Genomic DNA, 21,817 nt, shown 5'->3' on the forward strand with positions numbered 1-21,817 from the left:
AGTCCATTAATGGCTATTAGCCAGGATGGGTGAGGAATGATGTCCCTAGCCTCTGTTTATTAGAGGATGGAAATGGATGACAGGCGAGAGATCACTTGATCAGTACCTGTTAGGTTCACTCCCTCTGGGACATCTGGCATTGGTCACTGTTGGTAGGCAGGATACTGGGCTGGAAGGACCTTTGGTCTGACCCAGTATGGCCATTCTTATGAAAAGGAGAGTGAGAGAAGCAAGATGAAAAATAAACAGAAGAGTCTCTATATGCCTGTGTATGTGTACCTACGTGTGTGGGGGGGGATTTATTTTAAAAGGTAACCTCATAAATTACAATCAGCTCACTCTTAGTGTTGGCATTTGTTGGTATTGTTCTAAGTCTAGCCTACTTTCGAAACATCATCAAGTAAGGCCACAGAGCAAATACTTCAATTGTACTATCGCACTGATAAAATGTGTAGGAGAGGGTTTTACTTATGGGTACAAGACTTCCGGTTTATCACAAGGTGTAGGCTTCAGACAGCAGGTTGTTCATAAACATCGCAGGTCACTCTCATGAGTTACTTTAAATGGGGTCCAGCTGCTGGGTTTGTGAAGCCTTAATTATACCCCTCTGCTTCCGCATCAATCTTCCTAGGCAGTTTCTTGCTCACTCCCACGTTATCTAGTGGCTCAGCTGACCTAATATGCCCAACCTCTGAAACAGCAAGAAAAGTATTTTCTAAGACTATCAGAGGTTTTGATTACATTGATGAGGTGCATGCACTGGGGTAAAAATGCAGTTATTTATCACAATTATCCCCGTCCCCATGGAAAAATCAGTCAATCAACCAGGCCCCTTCCCCCTGGTAAACCCCCCCTCTCCTGGCACTGGTCTGAGAGAATATATAATGAGGCTGTAAGTTCATTAGTGTTTGCAATCAGTAGCGTGCAGACACCCTCATCAGGGCAGAAAGCTGCAAAGAGCCATTCATCAGCGTGAAGTGTTATTCATGGATGACCCCTAAATCATTGCACTAGTAGTAGATGTACTGATTGGTCACAGCATGGGAGCCTCGGTATTTTACATTAACCAAGGCAGGCGGCGGCGGGGAGAAGCGGGGAAGAAGGCAAAGGTGGTTCAGTCCAGCAAATCCCAGCTGGCAGGAAAACGCAGCCAAGGGGACATCTCTGCGGAAAGGGGAGCAGAGGGGAGCCACTGTCCACGCGGCGGGCGCTGGAGCGGAGGCGCTGGGGATTATAAATGCTCAGGCGGGTCCCGGTCGCCCTGTGCTGGGGAGCGGCTTTCGCCCCCTCCCCCTGCTCCGCGCTGGGGCGGCGCATGGTAGGCTCCTCTCGCGTGTGTGGCTGACTGGCAGGGGCAGGGGCTGCCGCTGAGCCCAGTCTCCCTTCGGGGTTCCCGTGTTGGTGCACAGCTAGGTCCTGCCGGCGGCGCTGGCTGCTGGTCCCGGGCACGCTATTAGACCCCCCCCCCTTCTCCCTAGAGCGAAAAGCAACTCGTCCCCGCGCGCCCTGTTAGCCAGGGGAGAACAGAGCCAGGGACTGGGGGAGGCGGGGGAGAGGGAGAAAGTGAACTCCAGGGCGCTGGGCATTTCTCCCTGTCTCAGCCCCCCTCCCCCCGGCTGCCCCAGCCCCTGGCAGGGTGCAGCAGCGGGCACGGGAAGGAACTTGTAACACTTTTCCTTTCTTTTCTGCTTTCCCCTCCCCCTTTTCTCCCCTCCCCCCGCTTTTGGCCAAGTGCTGGGTGCCTGGTGCGTTTCCTGGCGCCGCTGCTGGGATACTGAGAGCAGGCGGAGAAGAGACAGAGCGAGCTTGGCAGCCCTGGGTAAGTGGAGCGCTGCTCTCTGGGCTGGTCCTAGTGGCCGGGCTGGCGTGTGGTTGTGGGGAGCTAGCGGGGTGGCGCTGCAGCTGCGAGCGCGGGAAGGTGCCGGGAGCCCGGGGAGTCTGAAAGATTTGTTTAAATCGGGACTGTGTCCTTCCCCTCCCGGAGGCGGCAAGTGGAGTGAGCCGCTTTGTTGGGAGTGTGTGGCAGGCTCCCCCCACACCACTATTTCCTCTCTTCTGCCCCCGTCTCCAGCATCCCCTCCTCTAAGGGGAGCTTTGGCTGCTGGCAGCCCTGCTAAATACCCCGCTGTGAGGAGGGGATGGACACGGGGACCACGAGAGGAGGAAAAGGCGCCTAGCAAATGAGCGGAGTTTTTATAGAGCGAGCTCATCCGAGTTCTGTGCTTCTTCCTGCTGGCGATGCTCTCCGCTTGCGTGGTGCTGCTGTGTCCAAACGTGGGTCTCGCAGCTCTTGCTGAACCGATGCAGTGAGTACGCGTACACACGCTACTTATCCCAAACATACACTTTGTAAGATAGCAAAGGTGCGGGCTTGCACGTTATTGCAGTCTAGTGTAGCTCTGGTGCAGAAAGAGCTGCTACCACAGCAGCTTCATTTATTTTCTCAAGTCACTTCATTACACTTGGAAGATAAATGAAAGTGTCCAGACTTTTATTTTGTAAGAGTAACGGAAGTTGAAGAAACGTAAAAGGTTGCCCTGGTTTGACTTGTGGTAGATTTTAACATGGTTCATATCATCTGTGATCTATATACTTAAGATTGTCTTTATTCATAGCACTATATTTCCTATCTTCTGACAATGTATTTGTCAAACGTTTGTAGCCAGTGGCAGACTCCATTGGGTGATCTGTACACTCTGGAAATAGAAATATATGTTCAGGTTTTACCTCTTCTTTTTTTTACAACTTTTGTTCAATAAATTGCAAAGAAAATGTAAAATAAGTAGAGTTAGTAAACAGTGACTGAAACAGATTCCAACTTGTTGGTGTTTTGTTTGTTTTGATATCTAATGATATTTAAACTTCCTGTATTTTTGTTTTCTTTCTTAGAAGAATACTGTGCTTTATATGATCTATAGTGTCAGGGACTGTGATTTATGTGCTAAAAAGTTTTATATTGTAAACTTCACTTTACAACCAAGTAATTTACCTTATTAAAATACATGAAAAATAGCCTGTATATGGACCTACAATCTTAAGTTCTAATATCAGTCATTACTCTGTGGTCTTCTGCAGTTCAAGGCTCTTTCAGATTTGTTTATATTTAGCTTCAAAACAGTTTTTAATGTGAGAATAGTTAAACAGCCTGCATTTGTACTTACTAAATGTGATAAACCTGTTTGGTATTAGAAATTCTTTAACTTTACATATTGTTATCCTTCTTTATATGCTATCCAGTTTATTGCTTATCGTGCTTCTAGATGCTATTTTGCCTTATTTTTTTAAAACTGTTAAATATAGTTTCTATGCATAGGTAAATTCCAATATTAAGTCTCCATAAAGCACGAATTTAAATCTAAACATGATATCTCTATAAGATAACTAAGAATTTAAAATTGCAAATTATATTATGTGCATGTTCCTTGAAGAAAAATACAATAAACACAACCATCATTCCCCCTAAAAACAAAAAACTGACATTCAGGATTACAAATAAATGTGCATTAAGAAGATTGTGGAAGTATTTCTATACATGTTATATTACACTGCTGTGTGTGTGAGGGGGGGGGGTTGTTTGTTGTCACTATGGACTTGTTACATTACTTAGTCTCATAAACTAGAAGACAGGGTACTGTGTGTGTATTTGACTAATAAATAGAAGTGAACTAATTTTACATGTGTGAAAACTGAAAGATGTGAAAGGATGGTCAAATAGTTTTTTCATCAAAAATAAAGTCTTTTGTTTAAAATTTAGTGGGGAGGGGAAAACTCCAGAGCAACATTCATAATCCAGTTAGCAAGTTAAAACTGGTACTTCAGTTAAGCCCCTTTTGATCCAGGAGTAATTATCCTATACACAAACAGACAAACCGGTAGGATATAACAACAAAAGAAAATGGATTTAAAGATGCAAATGAAAATTTTTATTGGCGATAAACCATACAAATACTAGAAAATGAAATTTATGTCAAAGTTGAAGTTTATTACATTGTCGTCTTCATCTCCTAGAAATACAACAATTAACAAACTGTAGTTCCAGTTCTGTAAGGTGCTGAGCACTGTCAACTGCATTGAAATCAATGAGCCTTATCCAAAACCCGTGAAGGAAAAAACTCCCATTGACTTCCATGGGCTTTGGATTAGGTCCAGTAGGAACTGCGAGTGCTCAGCTCCTTGTGGGATCAGACCATATATACAAAACTGCATTGTGCTATATAGACCTGAAAGAAAATACAAATAACTTATGGTAAAACTTTGGGACAGAAGTATCTTGTAATCTAAAGTGATACTGAATTTACTGTAGTTAATGCTGACATATAAGATTCTAACTTGTAGAAAATACATATCCCCATTTAAAAATACTGTAGGAATGAAAAAAATCTAAAGGAAAATATCTTCCAAATACTTTTCACTTGAGATATCTTGTTATGCACAAATATATTGTATTTTGCTTGATCAGTTTAACAAAGACCATGTTTGAACTACTGTATGCATGTTAAATCTGAGCATAGAAAATATATGGTATTCCTAATTGTATTTTAGAAGCTTATTTTACTTTATTACCTGTTTTCTTATATGTGAACTCTTCTAACCGGTTTGCTATTTTAAAAGATGTGAGAATGCAGATGTGCCCAGTGCAATGAGTCTTTATGCTAGTTTATACAGTTGAACCCTGTTTATCAAATAGAATTCTACTATATTATCATGAAGGCTTTGGTTGGGTGCAAGAAATTTCTCCCTTTCCCAAATAACTCATTGAACTAAGGGAGTTCTTTTATGGCACTTGTCTTTACTTTCAGTATGAGTGGCAAGTTGCACAAATATAGGATCACTGAATTGTATCATTAAAATGTAGTGTTAAAGTATAAAAGTTTTCAGTAACCTTTTATTTAAAAGCCCATAGTTAAGATGGGTTCTACATTGTCAGTTACACACTTTTTGAAAAATAAATCTTTAAAGTTTTGGATGTTACAAAGGCTTTAAAGTAGAAATGTGCACTTTAAAAAGCTTTCCTCTTCTTAGTTCTAAAACTGATTAATTACTATGTCTTATAAAACCTGATTTATTTAATAGTTTTTTTCATACCAAGCATTACCATTATGAAGCTCTCCTTATAATTGAGATTAATGTTTCTGAGCAAAGAAGTGATTTGGAGGGCTGCATTCATTTTGAGTGCTGTTCTAATCAATTTTAGATACAGCGTTTCACAATGTATCAGTCTGCATCCAAACCGGCCTTATTATGTAGAATTAACTTGTTGGTGATTGATAGCAGGACTGCTCCATCTTGAGAAGTCATTTGTTTCAAAACAAGTGTTATGGCTTCTAAGAGTTTCAGACTATTGGGTCACACAACTCAGATGCCCTTTCTGTGGACTGATCGAAGCTTTATACAAGAGTTAGAGAAAATGAGGCTTTTTTATGAACAATTATTCATGCATATTTGAATGTTTTTAAACTGCTGCCTTAGGTACAAAGTCATGTATTTTATTTAAATCTGGAATGATTCATATTTACAAATAATTTCTTAATACTTTACTATGATGCTGCCTGTTTTGAACATTATTTTGAAGAATAACTTGTCCTTCTAGAAAGGCATAAATATTTTAACTTCCCAAATCATAAATAATGGGAATGGTCTTTGTGTACAATATGTAAATCTACTGCTGTGTGATTAACTTTACTGTTTGAGGTATTAGATATAACCCAGGTAATGTAAGGGGAGGTAATTCTTTATCCTTTTCTAAAAACAGTAAGGATAGTAGATGTTCTCATGCCTGCTGTGATATTTGCATATTTTGTTCTCTGTCTGTATACCTTCTACCTCATCTTCATCATCATTTTGTTATAGACCAAAAGTATACATTTGCATTTTACTGCTGAGTGTGACACACAAATAAATGTAGTCCAATAGAACTCAAATTTGGATGACAAGATTAAAACAAATGTGGTATGAAATAAAGCAAAGAAATAGAGGGTCCTTAAAAAAAAAAAAACAACAACAAACAAAACCCCCAATGAGTTGTGCCAAGTCTTTAGTTTGGTGTTGCTTTCATTCATGTGTGGTCCGTCCAGTGATTTTTTTTTTTTAATCTCTAGTTGTAATTGTTTATCTATGTCACGCTATTGACACTAAATACATGGCTGATAGATTTTCAGTTTAGATAATTTTTGGTGTGTTACAATTAAATGTTATCTAAACTATTGAATATAAGTGTTTTCAGAGAGGAAATTATGAAATGTTTGTACAATTACATAGTTTAATATTAAACACACAACTATAGAAAGGCCAGTGTTATCTGTGGAAGAGCCATACATTCTTTCACACGTATAGTAAGATAACGTGTTCATCTTAAACTGTAGCTGAAATAGCTGTAACAGAAGTCCAGAACACCCTTACAAAGGGAATAATATTTTTCAACATGTTCCAGAGTATAGAATAATAACACTTGCAATAATAACCTTTAGAGTCTCTTTCCAGACTGATGTCTGTCTGCATTGCATAATACATTTTTTCCAGTGCATGTTTGGAATGAAATATTATTCACATAAAAATGATATAAAGTAACCTCTTTAACTGATACAAGGTAGAAAATTTAGAGTTAAGAAACAGAGTTTCAATCTTAACTTCCTTTGTGTCAAGATATGTCATGTGTCTAGGAACAGGGTGAGATTTTTACAGCTTTGAATACTATAACACTGAAATTCAACAGACAAGTTAAAGATCACCTGGCAGTCTTACTTAGAATTTTGGCTTTCATTAATATAAGTGTGTGTGTGTCAGTATCCAGGACACTGAATGTGGCTCAACATTTTTCAGTGCTGAGTTAACATCTCTTTGAAATCAGTAGGACTAGGTGGTGTCTAAATCTGGCTGGCTATAGCTATTGTGCAAATTCTTTACAATCTATCATACACAAGTAATGGCTTCTTCAGTGCTATTAGAGTCCATTCTAATCTGGCATTCGTGCATACACATCAAATCTATGTATAATAAAACTGTTTCTTTTCTCAAATTGAAAATAATCGGTTTAGGACATTGTGAAATTTTTTTTACAGTAATTAAAAGAAATTAAAGGTAGTGTGTGCTGAAACATTAAGTGATAACTCTTTAAATTTATCTATCTTCTGTAACTGTAGTTCTTGAATTAATTTTCTGCAAAATGTAGTATTTGCAATGTTTAAAGCAAAAACAACCTTCCAGCTTCATTTTTATACTGTCTAAAATATTTCTCTAATCTAAAGAAAGAGAATACTTTCTTCTGATGATACACATGCTGTTCAAAATCAGTATAAGTAACTTTCCATAGAGAGAGAACAGATAATCAAGTCTTCAATGCGTGATTCACATGAAGGTAGTATTGTTCCTTTTTTCCCCCCTTTTATTGGGCTGGGTGTAAATGTGCATAATTGCTGCATTTTTCAAGTTTTTCTGTGACTTTATACACAGTATCCCCTTTTGGCGAATCAGATTTCATTGGCACAAATTTTAGTATTTAATCTCTATGCCTACTTTTTACATCTCATTAATAGTCCATTGGAAATAAACAACTTTTTAGTACTTCTGTAACTTAAACAAAAAAACCCACAGTTAATTCATTTAGTTTGTTTCATATGTTATGTGCCTGTTGAGTGGAAAGAATACTATTTTTTATTAAATGTCTAGTTAGAATTTTTAACTGGAGTTTCATTCTTACTAAGTTTTTTTTACATTCAAGTTACAGAAGTCTAATGTAGCAGCTTGTAATGCAAAATATTAATACAACTTTAAGAATGGAGGTGAAATAATTGTCCCTATAATAAGTCAATAACCTATGGAAATAACAATCAATTATCTATTGATACTGTAAAATGTGGTAGCGAAGTCATTTTGTGGCTTGTGCTGCATTACTTTGTCAGCATGATGCTTTTTTTTTAAAATTGCCGTAAAATCACAGTAGACTGGGTCCAATGTGTTCTATTTCTTTCTTTGAGATTTTACAATTTCTGATAGTTTAAGAAAACTACTCCCGGTGCTGTAATTGGTGAAGCATAGATTTAAAATATGGATTTTCTTCTCTTGAGAAAACACAATAGACAACCACATTTCAGAGTCTTTAAAAGAAATTGAACAGTGTAAACAGCACATCATTCACTATAAACCAACTCGGTGAAGGATTACAAGTTCCCTAAAATATAGACTTCTGAGGTGAGTTTTACATTTGACATGGTTTGTTTTGGGTCAAAGGATAGGTGAATGGTTTTTAAAGTACAGTCATCTAAGAAATAATTGGTGCTAATAAATGGTCATTCAAATTAGCAAACAGAACAGTATGTACAGGTTTCAGAGTAGTAACCGTGTTAGTCTGTATCTGCAAAATGAATAGGAATACTAAGGTGCCACAAGTACTCCTATTCTTTTTTCTTAGAACAGTATGTAGTATTTGGTTGTCATATAGGTATAGGGCCTTCCACTGCTGTTGAACTCAACAGAGCATTTCCCATTGACTTTGTTATTCAGTTACATTGTATCAGATGTGTGTGATGCTTCATAAATAAAATGTATAAGACCTTGGCCAAAAATTATCTAAGTAATAGGGGCAGGCCACTAATACTAATTACTAGGAGCATCAGCATTTCCATAATACCAAAAAGCATTAAATGTTAAATTTATTTCACTTTTCTATAGAACAGAATGTAATAAAAATCTCTTCAGAACATTAAGTAAATATTGGTAGGTAACCATTGGGAGTTTAATAAGCACAGTTTATTCCCTGAAAAATAAATATTTTCCTAGCAAACTTAGTTATTAAAACATGTATTATGTGACCAGTAAATTTGATCACAAAGTATTGTTACTGTCTATAAACTAAGAGGAAAACTGCCAACAGGAGTACACTTTTTTTTTTTAATGGATAATCCTTCAATAACAACTGAAGCCAGGAGGGGGCTGGATCCTCAGCTGTTACAATCAGCATACCTTCATTGACTTTGGTAGAGGTGTGGTGATTTACACTAGTTGTAGATCAGGCCCAGAGTGTCTCAGAATGAGACATTTGCGGTAATACATTTAACTTTAATTTGTTAGCTCTTTCTTTCCTCTTCAGCAAAATATAAACAATATAATGCATTCCATTCATAAAATGTATTATTTATTTGAGTAAATGCCGATGTTCTGAGCCTCATTGCTTTCCAGTGGTATCCTTAATTTTCAATTTAAAAAACCTGACAAAGCAGAAAATAAGGTTCAGTTTTTCTTGTAAAAGTTTGTTTTCATTCATACCACTGAAATTTATAAAGCTTTCAGTGTCTCCTTTATCCCCTCTCAGGAGATGTTTCTGATTTGCATGTCAAAAGCTTTGCATACCAGTGGTGTGGTCTGAACCATGCAGCTGTAGCTAGAAAAAGGCTTGATATGGTTCAGCCAGTCAAATTTTGTTCTGTGGTGATATAGTGACTAAAAGTGAGTGAGCAGTCATATGATGCTGTAATAGTGGTTGGGAGGAAAAATCATTTGAGTTCTATTATTCAGTCAGCGGTCAAGCAAGCTGTGGGTATTTTACTGTTATCTCATATTTCATAAGACCAGTAAATTGATATGACTTTTTGCAACAGTAGAACTTCAGGTCCACTACTTATGCACAAATGATTGTCTACAGTTTTTTCAGGAATACTGAAAGGTTACAGCTTGAATTTGACAAGTCATACTGGTAGACATTCAGGTGAGACTTCAGCTTTGATTTCTTTTCATCCAAAACTAGTTAGCAAATCAAGACTTTGGCCAGTGGGACCCTTGAGCAATATAGGCTTCATGTGTTTCATTTTGAGCATGATTTAACACGTTGTATTGATCACTTTATTAGGGGCAAAAGATTGCGTGGAATTTATCTTTTACAGCTTTTCACCTTTTATTTTGTTACAGTTTAATGGCAGCAAACCCATAACATTTATAGTGGTATAATGTTCAAATTGAATAATTTAGTTTTTGATATAAACAGTTGACAGAGGGTGAACGATAGCCAGCTTTTCAGCTGATCTATAAATGAATAGTGATCACACAATGTTGTTTGGCTAAGTATGCATCTTGGTACAAAACTGCAGAAAAACTTGATTCCCCCCCCCCTTTGTATCTCAGGTAAACTTGTATAATGCTGTGATTTCAATAAATATTTGAGAGCTTAATGATGTGAGGTGCTGCACACCTCTTAAAGGATGTTTAGTATCCTAAGGTCTCAGTGAAGTCAGTGGGAGTTAAGGACGCTCAGCTCCTTACAGGATTGGCCATGAGGAAAGAACCATCCTGAACGGAAATCTTCATGCTTATGCTGCCTCTTTATGGATCTTTCACCTATTTAATTACAGCCTGCCAGTGAAGTTTAGTGATCTATCTATGTAGAGAATGAACTGGAAATTCATTTAAGTGTTAATAGATTTTGTTTGAAGCTTGAAAATAATAAATTGCATAAAAAAGAGCGGGCTAATTAATGCAGCCATCAAAATATATTACAGGGAATTTCTTAAAGCACAGGAAAACTGGAATACAAACACTTACTTAGCATAGAATAGATTGTTTTTGAAGTGTTTAAATGGCTCTCAGAAGTGTGTATCCATCTTTATTAATCTTTAATAAAACTAAGTTCAAAATGATGCTTAGTTTCATGAAGTAGCCAAATAGTTACTTATGGAGCAATATGTAATAGAACTTTTAACAATATATTTAAATACAGTACACTCTTTACATTCAGTAGACTGAATAAATGGACCTCATAAATAAATGCTAAATTAATTAGTATGTTTAATCAAGAGAATTCCAGCTAGGCTGCATACAGTATGGATATGTATTTAATTTCTGAAATTTAATATTAGCTGTGTAGGTCAACCCTTGCTTTAGTGCAGTAGTGGCATAAGTTTAATATCTTCCAAATGTTTTACATAAAATATCTTCAAAAATAGATATTTAACTCTGTTATGAAGTTTGATATGGTGTGACAAAGTGATTTTTCTAAGAGATGCCATCAGCTAATTCTCTAAACATCAGAGGATAGAAGTGTTTTTATCTATTTGTAATGTAGTAAAAAAAATAAGGAATTTAACAGATCTTGTTCAGTATACTTCATATTTATTTGGTACAAACTCTTATGTCAGTTACGCTAATGACCTGTATTTAAGTGTCAAATTTCATTTGGCTATGAATGGTAAAGTATCATTACTACCTGAGTTCTGAAAAGGCTACTTGTCCTTTTTGAAAACCCAAACTCTAAGGAAACGGTTAAAATGTTCATAGGAATGGATTTTCCACAGTTTTTCTTTTTGTTTTCTAAGTTAATAGTAACACAAGCAGTTATGTGAATTGTAGGACAGTCCAGTTGCCACCCACTGATTTAACAGATGGGAAACTTGATTGGATCTGCAATCTGCTGAACAGCTTTAGGATAAACAGGTAGTGTATACAAGCATAGGACCCTCTTCCCCTTGAATGTCCCATTGCCAAGGGCCAGCCACAGGTGGGAGCTGATTGACTTTCCTCTCACATTCATTTAGTTAAACCCTTGGGCAGGGATTTTTAAGGCCTCTTTCCCCATTTTTAGATGAACCTTACACTCCCTCCCTATAGTTACATGGTATAGGAACTGTGTTTTCAGGTTGCTGTAGGTCTGACTAATTGCCTGTTTAGAGGTCTGAAAGGAATTTTTCCCATTGGCATCAAATTGGCTGGGGCCTAGTGATTTTTTTGTTTTACCTTCCTAATAGCAACATGGAGACACAGTTAAGCTAAATAGGTATAGGATTTAGGGTTTAATAGTAGGAGTTGTGTGAATGTTTGTTTGTTTCATCACAACTTGCGGCTGAATTTCAATGCAAATAAAGGGACAGCAACCACAAAATAAGAGATGTGGGATTTTGCTGGTGGATTCCAGGTCTGGAGGGAGGGCTGGAGGGGGGTGGGGAGAAAGGGAGACATGAAGTCCTTTGCAGATCATGGCCCATTTTTAGTACCTTCTATCCCCTTTTGTGGGGGGTGGGGGTGAAGGTGGCAGGATTCAGCAGAGTAAGCTAATTCCTTGGGCTAGGCAGTGGAAAATCTACCCTGGGTTATGGTCTGTATGATAGATGCTCTATAAACCCTGCAGTGGCTAACCTAAATAACAGGTATAGGGAGATGGACAAATGGTGCCCCTCTCCAATGATAAATGCAAATGAAGTTGTGTCTAGCCACTTAAAATCCATCCCTGTGTCTGTCCTCATTTGCTTGCGTGTTCTGAGCAATGCCATTATATACTGATTGCTGAGCTCAACTACTGAATTAGGGCTGTGCATTTATTTTATGTGTTTGCATCTATGCATTTAGTCCTGGTTTGAGAAATACTTACAAACTACTTTGGTCTCTGAGGAAATCTGTAATTCATTCTAAGCTAGGAATTTGTGATGGAAATGGTAAATTTAGGGAGCAGGGAGATGTGCAGTTTTTATGCACTTGTTGGGCCTGATCCTGAAAATCACTGCATGAGTACTGGTAATCTGTATACAAATAAATAGTCCCATTGACTTCAATAGGCTCGTTTTAGTGAGTAGTGATTATTCATATGAGTAAGGGATTGTAGGATCAGGCTTATTACTTTTAAAGAACTATCCTCTAGGAGCTAGGAGAGTTTAAGGATAAGATGCGAATGTCTGATAAAGGATTCTACCCTAACTGGGATACGCAGCACTGTAGTCTTATCAAATATCATAGACATGTAGTAACTTTTTTTGATTACTTAAAAAGTTAATGGGTGATTTTTACAAATTTATCATAAGTTGACAAGCAGTTTAAATATACTTTGCAGTTATTATTTGTTGCTCTTTCTCAAATTCAGACATTAAATATATTCAATGGTCAATTTTTTTTCATAAGTTCAAAATGTATGCCAAATTAGCTGTTTTTTCACTAGACCTCTCAGAAATGCTTATTTCTTCAACTGGTTAGAGCTGTCTTGTAAACGGTTACTTGCTTGTGATCTGTGTTCACATGAATAGTTCCATTCACTTCAGTGGAGCTGTTACCCAGCATTTTTCAAACCCCCAACAGTGGGTTATGGGGGGTCCATACTCCTTCACATTCAGTCAAATGCAGTTTCACTGAACTGGTTTAACTTTTCTGTAACCTGTTCTGGGCAGGTCTCTGTTCACCTCTCTTGTGCAAGATAGTTCCTTTGAATTCACTGGGAGTATTTGTGTAAATTAGACAAGCAGAATTTGGACTTCTTATGTTAGATACAGTTGTGACTGCTTGGAGAAAAGAATCAGATGTAAAAAAAAGAAACATTCAGAGATCAGAAATTCTTTAGTAAGTTATGATTTCATGGTACATATTTAATATGATGGGCACCTCCCTCCATAAAGAAAATTGGCATTAAAATGTGTCTATCTCAGAACTCTGACTGCTTAAAATATTATGTTAAAATATTAAATTCCAAAACATTTATTTATTTATGTATATATATATATATATATATGTATATATAATTGTAGCATGTCTCCGGTCCAGAGCAACTTGATGCAAATGTGCAAAAAGAAATACCCACAGACATTCATTTTAATTTAACTGTAAAGCTAACCCAACAGGACTTAGCTATGTTTGACTGCTACAAAGCTACACCACACCTTTAAACTGGGGAGCCTATGTCTGGCTTGCTGAGGGAGAGGGAACAGGTGTTTTATGGGGAGTGGGGGGGAGAAAGAGGTGAGAAGCTGCTGCAAAAGGGAGTATGGGACAGTGTGGCGATGCTGACTATCCCTTGGGACTGAGGGGTTGAAAAGGAGCAAGCCTGGGTGTGAGAAGCCCTTTTTCCCACAGAACAGGCAAGGGAACACCCACCCTCCATCCCTTTGAGGTGGCAAAATACCAGGTTTGGTCAGGAACTGCTGTGGGCATCATGCTAGTCGCTCCTTTCTGCTCAGAGGTGGGCTGGAAAGGAATTTTTCCCTCACCATGAGATTGGCTTAGGTGGAGTGAGGGGGTTTTCGCTTTCCACAGAGCGAGTTCCGTGCGGGCTTTGTTATGGTGAGGAGTGAAGGGGGTTAGGCTACACAATTCAACTCATTATGTAAGTATGGGGCAGATTTTCAGTGCAGGTACTCCATAGGGAAGGCATACAGTAACCAGATAAATGGCTTGGTACAGGACTTAAAAAAGGTGTTGGTTAAAGGAATGGAACAGGAGGGGAGAGAGGGACTCCTATGAATGGTACAGCAGGGAGCCTACCCCACTTTAACCCTCGTACAAGAGGGGGGTGGCTGGTAAGGTCCCAACAATGGGCAGGCTGAGGAACATGAATGGAAATGGGGGGATGGTGGAAGCCCCCCAGGTAGATATTGAATGAACATGGAGTTACCTGCACTATGTACTTTTAATACATCTAATTATAAATTTATGGCCTGATTAAAACCATATCAAGTGTCCTCTGTCCTTCTTTCAGTATAGCCAGACAATCTAGGATGTACAATAGTAGTGGAAAATGTTATGACTAGTTTAATAGACAATTAAAAAAATCCTCCTGCAGTGGACCTATGAGGCCCTTATTTTGAAGTAAACTGTTGTGTTCTGAGAATAGATTACAAATGATAGTACCTGAAGTAAAGATTACTGCAGCTCCAATTTGTTTGTTTTTTAATTCTGATCTTGAACACTGGCATGCCACTGGTCCCATGGAAGAACTATTCAACAAGAGTAGGAGTTTGTAGGATTGGGCTTTGTAACTTTAAGGTTTGAATTGAGGAGAAGAATAAAGACAAGATGTTTTTAGTAACGCTCACTTCTTCAGATACTTATGCCAAATGTAATGAAACTTGAAAGACATAATGCCTGAACTAAAACTTTTTTCAATGGAAATTGCATTGATGGAAAATTGTGTTTAAATCTGTGTATCTTGAAAGTCATCTTTAACTCTAGAGATTAATTGTCTTTGTATGCTATTTTATAACCAAAACCATATCACTACTATTATTATTGACTTCATTGCAATTAATAGATTGGATGCAAATCGGGGGCCAAATTCTACACTTACATATGTGAGTAGCCCATTTGAAAGAAAACTAGGTTATGCACCTGCAGGAAATTTCACACATTAGTGATTGTAACATCAGGCCCCTTACCAAAAATTGTTTATGCAATAAATGTAACACTTACTCATGAGATATGAGAACAATATTGCTTTCAATATCATTGCAAATATTTGTTGCACATAATTCAAGATTGCTTTTAATATTTCTTGCCTTACAGTTGCTTGTCTTGTTGCGAACAGGCAATTTGTGTTGCTTGCGAGTGTTTGTACAGAATAGTTTTAAATCCCTTTTATGAATTAACATAGTTGTAGCTTTCTATTGCATATTTGCTGCATAGAAATATTAAATGTTTAAATTTTTAAAAATCTGTTATAAAACATTAAATAAACTAGAAAAAGATATCAGTCTTCATAACTTATTTTGTATTGTCCATTGTGGGGTTTCTGTGTATCCCAAACTGAATATTAGCTCTACATTTTTGGGGGCTTTGTATTTTGGGTTTTTTAAACAGTGTTCAGAAGCGCCAAAATACATTTTAAGGAGTTTGAAAGGTCTCCGTATTTCCTCTTACTTCTTATCCCGTTGTCCACTAGACTTCTCCATTAAGCCTTTTCTTTTTTCCCCCGTGATTCTAAATCACTGTCAGACTCTAATCTCTACTCTTTACAATTGGTTGTTGGTTGGGTTTTTTTTTTTTTGTGATTGGAATTACAAGTGCATGCGTTCTCTACCACTCATTCCCTCTATATCAGTGAATGAACATTAAGGGGAACTAAGCCTTGGCTGCTGCTCATGGGGAGTGTGAGTGACAGCTAGGATTTTTCATGTTGCTGGTGCTGCTGTTCGTTAAAAGGCATAAGCTGCAAGGTAGTGTGTCAGACAGTTGTCCTGGTATAGTAAACCACCTACAGATGCGTGCAAGAATGGGATTCCTAGAAATGATTGAGGACAACTTCCTCTTTTGTTTTTTCCCTCTCTTTTTGTTATGTCTGATGTTTCAAATTTAGCGTTGTAATAGACTTGCAGTTTATGGGGCTGGGCTAAGCAAGAGAGACTTTACACATTTACACGATCTCAGCTAACATACACAGTAGGGCCATATATGTCCCTTCCAATACACATCTGAACTGAAGGAGTACAGTGACCCCAATCCTTCCTCTTTCCATAGCTGTGTGACTTTATTGAGATTCAACCTTGCTGCATCACTTTCTCAGAGAGTTTGATGAGTAGTGGAGTGGAATGAGTTATAGTGGTCAGCTGACCACTAGCAGTTAATATCAGATGACCATTATGACTGTTGTATGCCCATTCCAGGTTCTTTGAAACATGTATATTGGCTGTACCATGCTACTGTTGGTTAGTCCTCCACAAGTTAATGCTCCAACATTTTCAAGGGGATAGTAACCTGAAATTCATGGTACTTTACAGCTTGTGTACATGGAGATGCTTGGGAAAATTAAATAGTTTAAACCTCTGTGTGGACACTCTCATTTGGAGTTTGAGGGTATGGCTACACTTGCAGCTGTACAGCACTGGGAGTTAAACCTGTCTTCGTACAGCTGAATAGGGAAAGCGCTGTCCACACTGACAGCTACCAGCACACTGTCATGGCCACATTTGCAGCATCTGCAGCGGCATTGGGAGCGGTGCATTATGGGCAGCTATCCCAGCGTTCAAATGGCTGCAATGTGCTTTTCAAAAGGGGGGCTGGGGTGGAGTGTGACAGGGAGTTTGGGGGAGAGAGTGAGTGGATTTTTGGAGCCGACACTGTGTCAGCAGCTGCAAGTTCCGACCCCCTCCCCCACCCCCTCTTGCTCACTGAAAGCAAATAGCCCTCTTTGTTTTTTTTTTCCTCACAGACCAGATAAGCAACCTTCCCAAAACGGACCCCCCCACTCCCTCCCCCATGCCATGCTGCTTCTCTCCTCAAGCCCCCTCTCTTCAAGCAAACACTAGCTGTGGGCGTTCCAAAGGGAGCTCATTCACAGCAAACAGTAGCTGTGCTTGTTTTTTTGATAAACAGGTCCCAGAATTCACAACAAAACAAAGAGTTATTTTTACTTAAAAGCATTATGGGAAGGTTCCAGAGGTCAGTTACAGCATAGTAAGATTATTCCTTGTTTACACTGGCACCCCAGTGCTGCAGCAGCAGTGCTGTTCTCTTTATTCCTCTCGTTGAGGTGGAGTACAACCAGCGCTGTAGCCAGGGAGATACAGCGCCGTATGTGCCTTGCCAGTGTGGACGGGGAGTGAGTTACGGCGCTGTAAAGCCACCACCAGCGCTGTAACTCAAGTGTAGCCAAGGCCTGAATGGCTTTAATTTGACACAGACAATCCAGGAAGTTTCTGGAAAGTGTAGGGGACAATTTCCTGGTGCAAGTGCTGGAGGAACCATCTAGGGGAAAAGCTCTTCTTGACCTGCTGCTCACAAACAGGGAAAAAATAGTAGAGGAAGCAATAGTGGATGGGAACCTGGGAGGCAGTGACCATGAGATGGTCGAGTTCAGGATCCTGACACAAGGAAGAAAGGAGAGCAGTAGAACAGAGACCCTGGACTTCAGAAAAGCAGACTTCGACTCCTTCAGGGAACTGATGGGCAAGGTCCCTTGGGAGAATAACATGACGGGGAAAGGAATCGAGGAAAGCTGGCTGTATTTTAAAGAATCCTTATTGAGGTTGCAGGAACAAACCATCCCGATGTGTAGGAAGAAAAGTAAATATGGCAGGCGACCAGCTTGGCTTAACAGTGAAATCCTTGCTCATCTTAAACACAAAAAAACAGCTTACAAGAAGTGGAAGATTGGACAAATAACCAGGGAGGAGTTTAAAAATATTGCTCAGGCATGCAGGTGTGAAATTAGGAAGGCCAAATCACACTTGGAGTTGCAGCTAGCCGGAGATGTTAGGAGTAACAAGAAGGGTTTTTTCAGGTATGTTAGCAACAAGAAGAAAGTCAAGGAAAGTGTGGGCCCCTTGCTGAATGAGGGAGGGAACCTTGTGACAGAGGATGTGGAGAAAGCTAGTGTACTAAATGCGTTTTTTTTTTTTTTTTTTGCCTCTGTCTTCACAGACAAGGTCAGCTCCCAGACAGCTGCACTCTGCAGCACAGTATGGGGAGGAGGTGACCAGCTCTCTGTGGAGAAAGAAGTAGTTCGGGACTATTTAGAAAAGCTGGATGAGCACAAGTCCATGGGGCCGGATGCACTGCATCCAAGGGTGCTAAAGGAGTTGGCCGATGAGATTGCAGAGCCATTGGCCATTATCTTTGAAAAATCATGGCGATCGGGGAAGGTCCCGGATGACTGGAAAAAAGCTAATGTAGTGCCCATCTTTAAAAAAGGGAAGAAGGAAGATCCAGGGGACTACAGGCCAGTCAGTCTCACCTCAGTCCCTGGAAAAATCATGGAACAGGTCCTCAAGGAATCAATTCTGAGCCACTTAAAGGAGGGGAAAGTGATCAGGAACAGTCAGCATGGATTCACCAAGGGCAAGTCATGCCTGACTAACCTAATTGCCTTCTATGATGATATAACCAGCTCTGTGGATGAGGGGAAAGCAGTGGATGTGCTATTTCTGGACTTTAGTAAAACTTTTGATACAGTCTCCCACAGTATTCTTGCCAGCAAGTTAAAGAAGTATGGGCTGGATGAATGGACGGTAAAGTGGATAGAAAACTGGCTAGATGATCGGGCTCAACGGGTAGTGATCAATGGTTCCGTGTCTAGTTGGCAGCCGGTATCAAGTGGGGTGCCCCAAGGGTCGGTGCTGGGGCTGGTTTTGTTCAATATCTTCATTAACGATCTGGAGGATGGTGTGGACTGCACCCTTAGCAAGTTTGCAGATGACACTAAACTGGGAGGAGTGGTTGATACGCTGGAGGGTAGGGATAGGATACACAGGGACCTAGACAAATTAGAGCATTGGGCCAAAAGAAATATGATGAGGTTCAACAAGGACAAGTGCAGAGTCCTGCATTTAGGACGGAAGAATCCCATGCACCCCTATAGACTAGGGACCGAATGGCTGGGCAGCAGTTCTGCAGAAAGGGACCTAGGGGTTACAGTGGACGAAAAGCTGAATGAGTCAACAGTGTGCCCTTGTTGCCAAGAAGGCTAATGGCATTTTAGGCTGTATAAGTATGGGCATTTCCAGCAGATCGAGGGATGTGATCATTCCCCTCTATTCAGCACTGGTGAGGCCTCATTTGGAGTACTGTGTCCAGTTTTGGGCCCCACACTACAAGAGGGATGTGGATATATTGGAGAGAGTCCAGCAGAGGGCAACAAAAATGATTAGGGGGCTGGAGCACATGACTTATGAGGAGAGGCTGAGGGAACTGGGATTGTTTAGTCTGCAGAAGAGAAGAATGAGGGGGGATTTGATAGCTGCTTTCAACTACTTGATAGGGGGTTCCAAAGAGGATGGATCTAGACTGTTCTCAGTGGTAGAAGATGACAGAACAAGGAGTAATGGTCTCAAGTTGCAGAGGGGGAGGCTTAGGCTGGACATTAGGAAAAACTTTTTCACTAGTAGGGTGGTGAAGCACTGGAATGGGTTACCTAGGGAGGTGGTGGAATCTCCTTCCTTAGAGGTTTTTAAGGTCAGGCTTGACAAAGCCCTGGCTGGGATGATTTAGTTGGGTTTGGTCCTGCTTTGAACAGGCGGGGGGTTGGACTAGATGACCTCCTGAGGTCCCTTCCAACCCTGAGATTCTATGATTTAGTTTAGTGTGAATTACCTTTAAATTCATACCTTTTGGTTAATTTGGATTAACATTCCTGAATCCCTCCATGTAGAGGGAGAATCATACTGTGTAATACAGCTGTTCCTCAGACTCTTTTTCCCATGCTCCTGGCCATTTGGAGCTTGAGATTTTGCACTGCAGAAGGACTAGATGTGGCTATTTAGTGTTTACCTTTTGCTTTTATGCACCCACATCCCATTGTTGCTTGCTTTAAATCCCCACCACCATAGGGAAAGGAGCATATACCACATATAGTAGGTTTCTTTCCTCTTTGTATGTAGCATCCTGCCTAATGGAATCATTAGAGATATAAAGTCTTTATAAAAAATGGATGCCTCTGGCCATCTCATCTTATTGTGAAATCACTGCTGTACTTGCTGTTTTATTTAGTGCGGTCTGGAGAAAACAGGCACAATGTAATGAGCTGTAGCTAGAAAAGCACATGTAGTTCATGTATAATGTGGGATTTTGTTCCCCTCTAGTGGCTGACCCAAACCAGCTAGCTGGGGGACTTAGTGAAGCCATTAGCTCAAGCAGGAGATATTCATACTTTCAGTGTGAGTGATCCCAGGTTCAAACCCTGCAGCTGGTCCTCGTAAGGCTGTTTTTGTGCACACAAGGGGGGAAGTTTTCAGTTTAAATTTGTATGCCAAAAATACAATGTTTTATTTATATAAATAAAAATATTTTCCCCTTTCAAGATTTCTCCACCCCCCCCCCAGTTTTCTATTGGCAGTGGCAAGGTGTTGCCTACGTAATTAAAGTCACTACTTTTGTATACACCAATGTCTTAAGCTTGGTTGTTGAAGTTCTAAACACATTGCAGGTCATTTCACATTACTGAGAGTGATGGGACTGTCATAGTTAAGACTGAAATGCATCTTTCAGTATAACCCTTCTTTTTCAGGTGCTATTGGGGGGGGGGGGTGGCCAGTGGAGTTTTAGGCCTCACAATAATTATGAAGTAGGTAAATATAATTACCTTCATTTTACACTGTACACATTGAAGCAGAGAGAGGTTGTTTGTTCGCAGTCACCCAGCAAGTCGGTTTCTGAGCTGGGATTAGAACCTATGTATCAAGACTATCAGTCTGGCTATATGGCAGCCAAATTTTTAGAATTATTTTAAAGGGAATGATGAATATTTAGGCAAAGACTGAAGATAATGTCAAACTGTTGTTTAGCTACAGGTCACTAAAGGTGGCCCTGTTCTAAATTTTTTCTTATGTCCAATGCTGCTTTGCCTCCTTTTAGTTGAAAAATGACCCATTATGGCTCCTTCAGGCTTTTCATATAATTGACTGTCTCTTTGGAAACACATGCAGGCTATATATGGAGGAAAAAAGTTCTAATTAACCATAGTTGTTAATGATGTTTATAGGTACATTGGTACCCAATCTTGCTCCCATTAATAATGATGGGAGACTTTTGCCATTGACTTGAATGGAAACTGTCTTGGGCACTAAATGTGTTTTTGAACATGTTATTTGAGTAATGTCCCTATAGGTGCTCCACTTTAAGTGTGCATGCAGCCCCTGTGACTGCAATCAGCGTGTGGGTTGTGTTTGGTTTTTTTTTGTAGCAGTGCCTGTTTGGCCCGGGCATGTGCCCTACACATCCTCATGTGCTGTAGCAAGGATATATACAGCTGCACAGGCAAACCTACCTCAGTCCTTTCTCAATTTCCTTTGCTCTGATGGAGCACCGAGCATGCCCACTTGACCATGCTTACTAGATAGTAAAGTTACTTCTAGTTACAGTAGTTAGTTTTGGGATTCTTCTTTTCCCCCTTGTTTGTGTTTTCCCATTTCAATTATTATTTTGGACTCTTTTACTGGGACCCCTAGACTTTAAACTTCATTTTTCCTACCTGGTTAGCAATGGACACTCTGTGTCTAAAGTGCGGGTGGGGGGGAAGAGATACCGTTAAATCTGTAAAATCTGCTGTTCATTTAAAAGCAGATCCTTTAAGAACAGGGAGGTAAAATTAAAACTCCTCATGGTGGAGCAAGCCTTAGGATGAGATTCCACACAGAGCTCTGAGAACCCA

The 21,817-nt window shown here is 39.6% G+C and overlaps 1 protein-coding gene across 1 annotated transcript in view; it reads left to right on the forward strand.

Annotated features, from left to right (window-relative positions):
* TENM3 (teneurin transmembrane protein 3) overlaps positions 1-21,817 on the forward strand; it is a 2,204,264-nt gene that overhangs the window by 1,569,262 nt on the left and 613,185 nt on the right. Inside the window, exon 13 of the mRNA XM_039540233.1 lies at positions 1,733-1,819. The gene's annotated coding sequence lies outside the window, so the exon portion shown is untranslated. The remainder of the gene's footprint in view (positions 1-1,732; positions 1,820-21,817) is intronic.

This window comes from Mauremys reevesii, linkage group 5 (genome assembly GCF_016161935.1).
Source record: "Mauremys reevesii isolate NIE-2019 linkage group 5, ASM1616193v1, whole genome shotgun sequence".
Lineage (NCBI taxonomy): Eukaryota > Metazoa > Chordata > Testudines > Geoemydidae > Mauremys > Mauremys reevesii.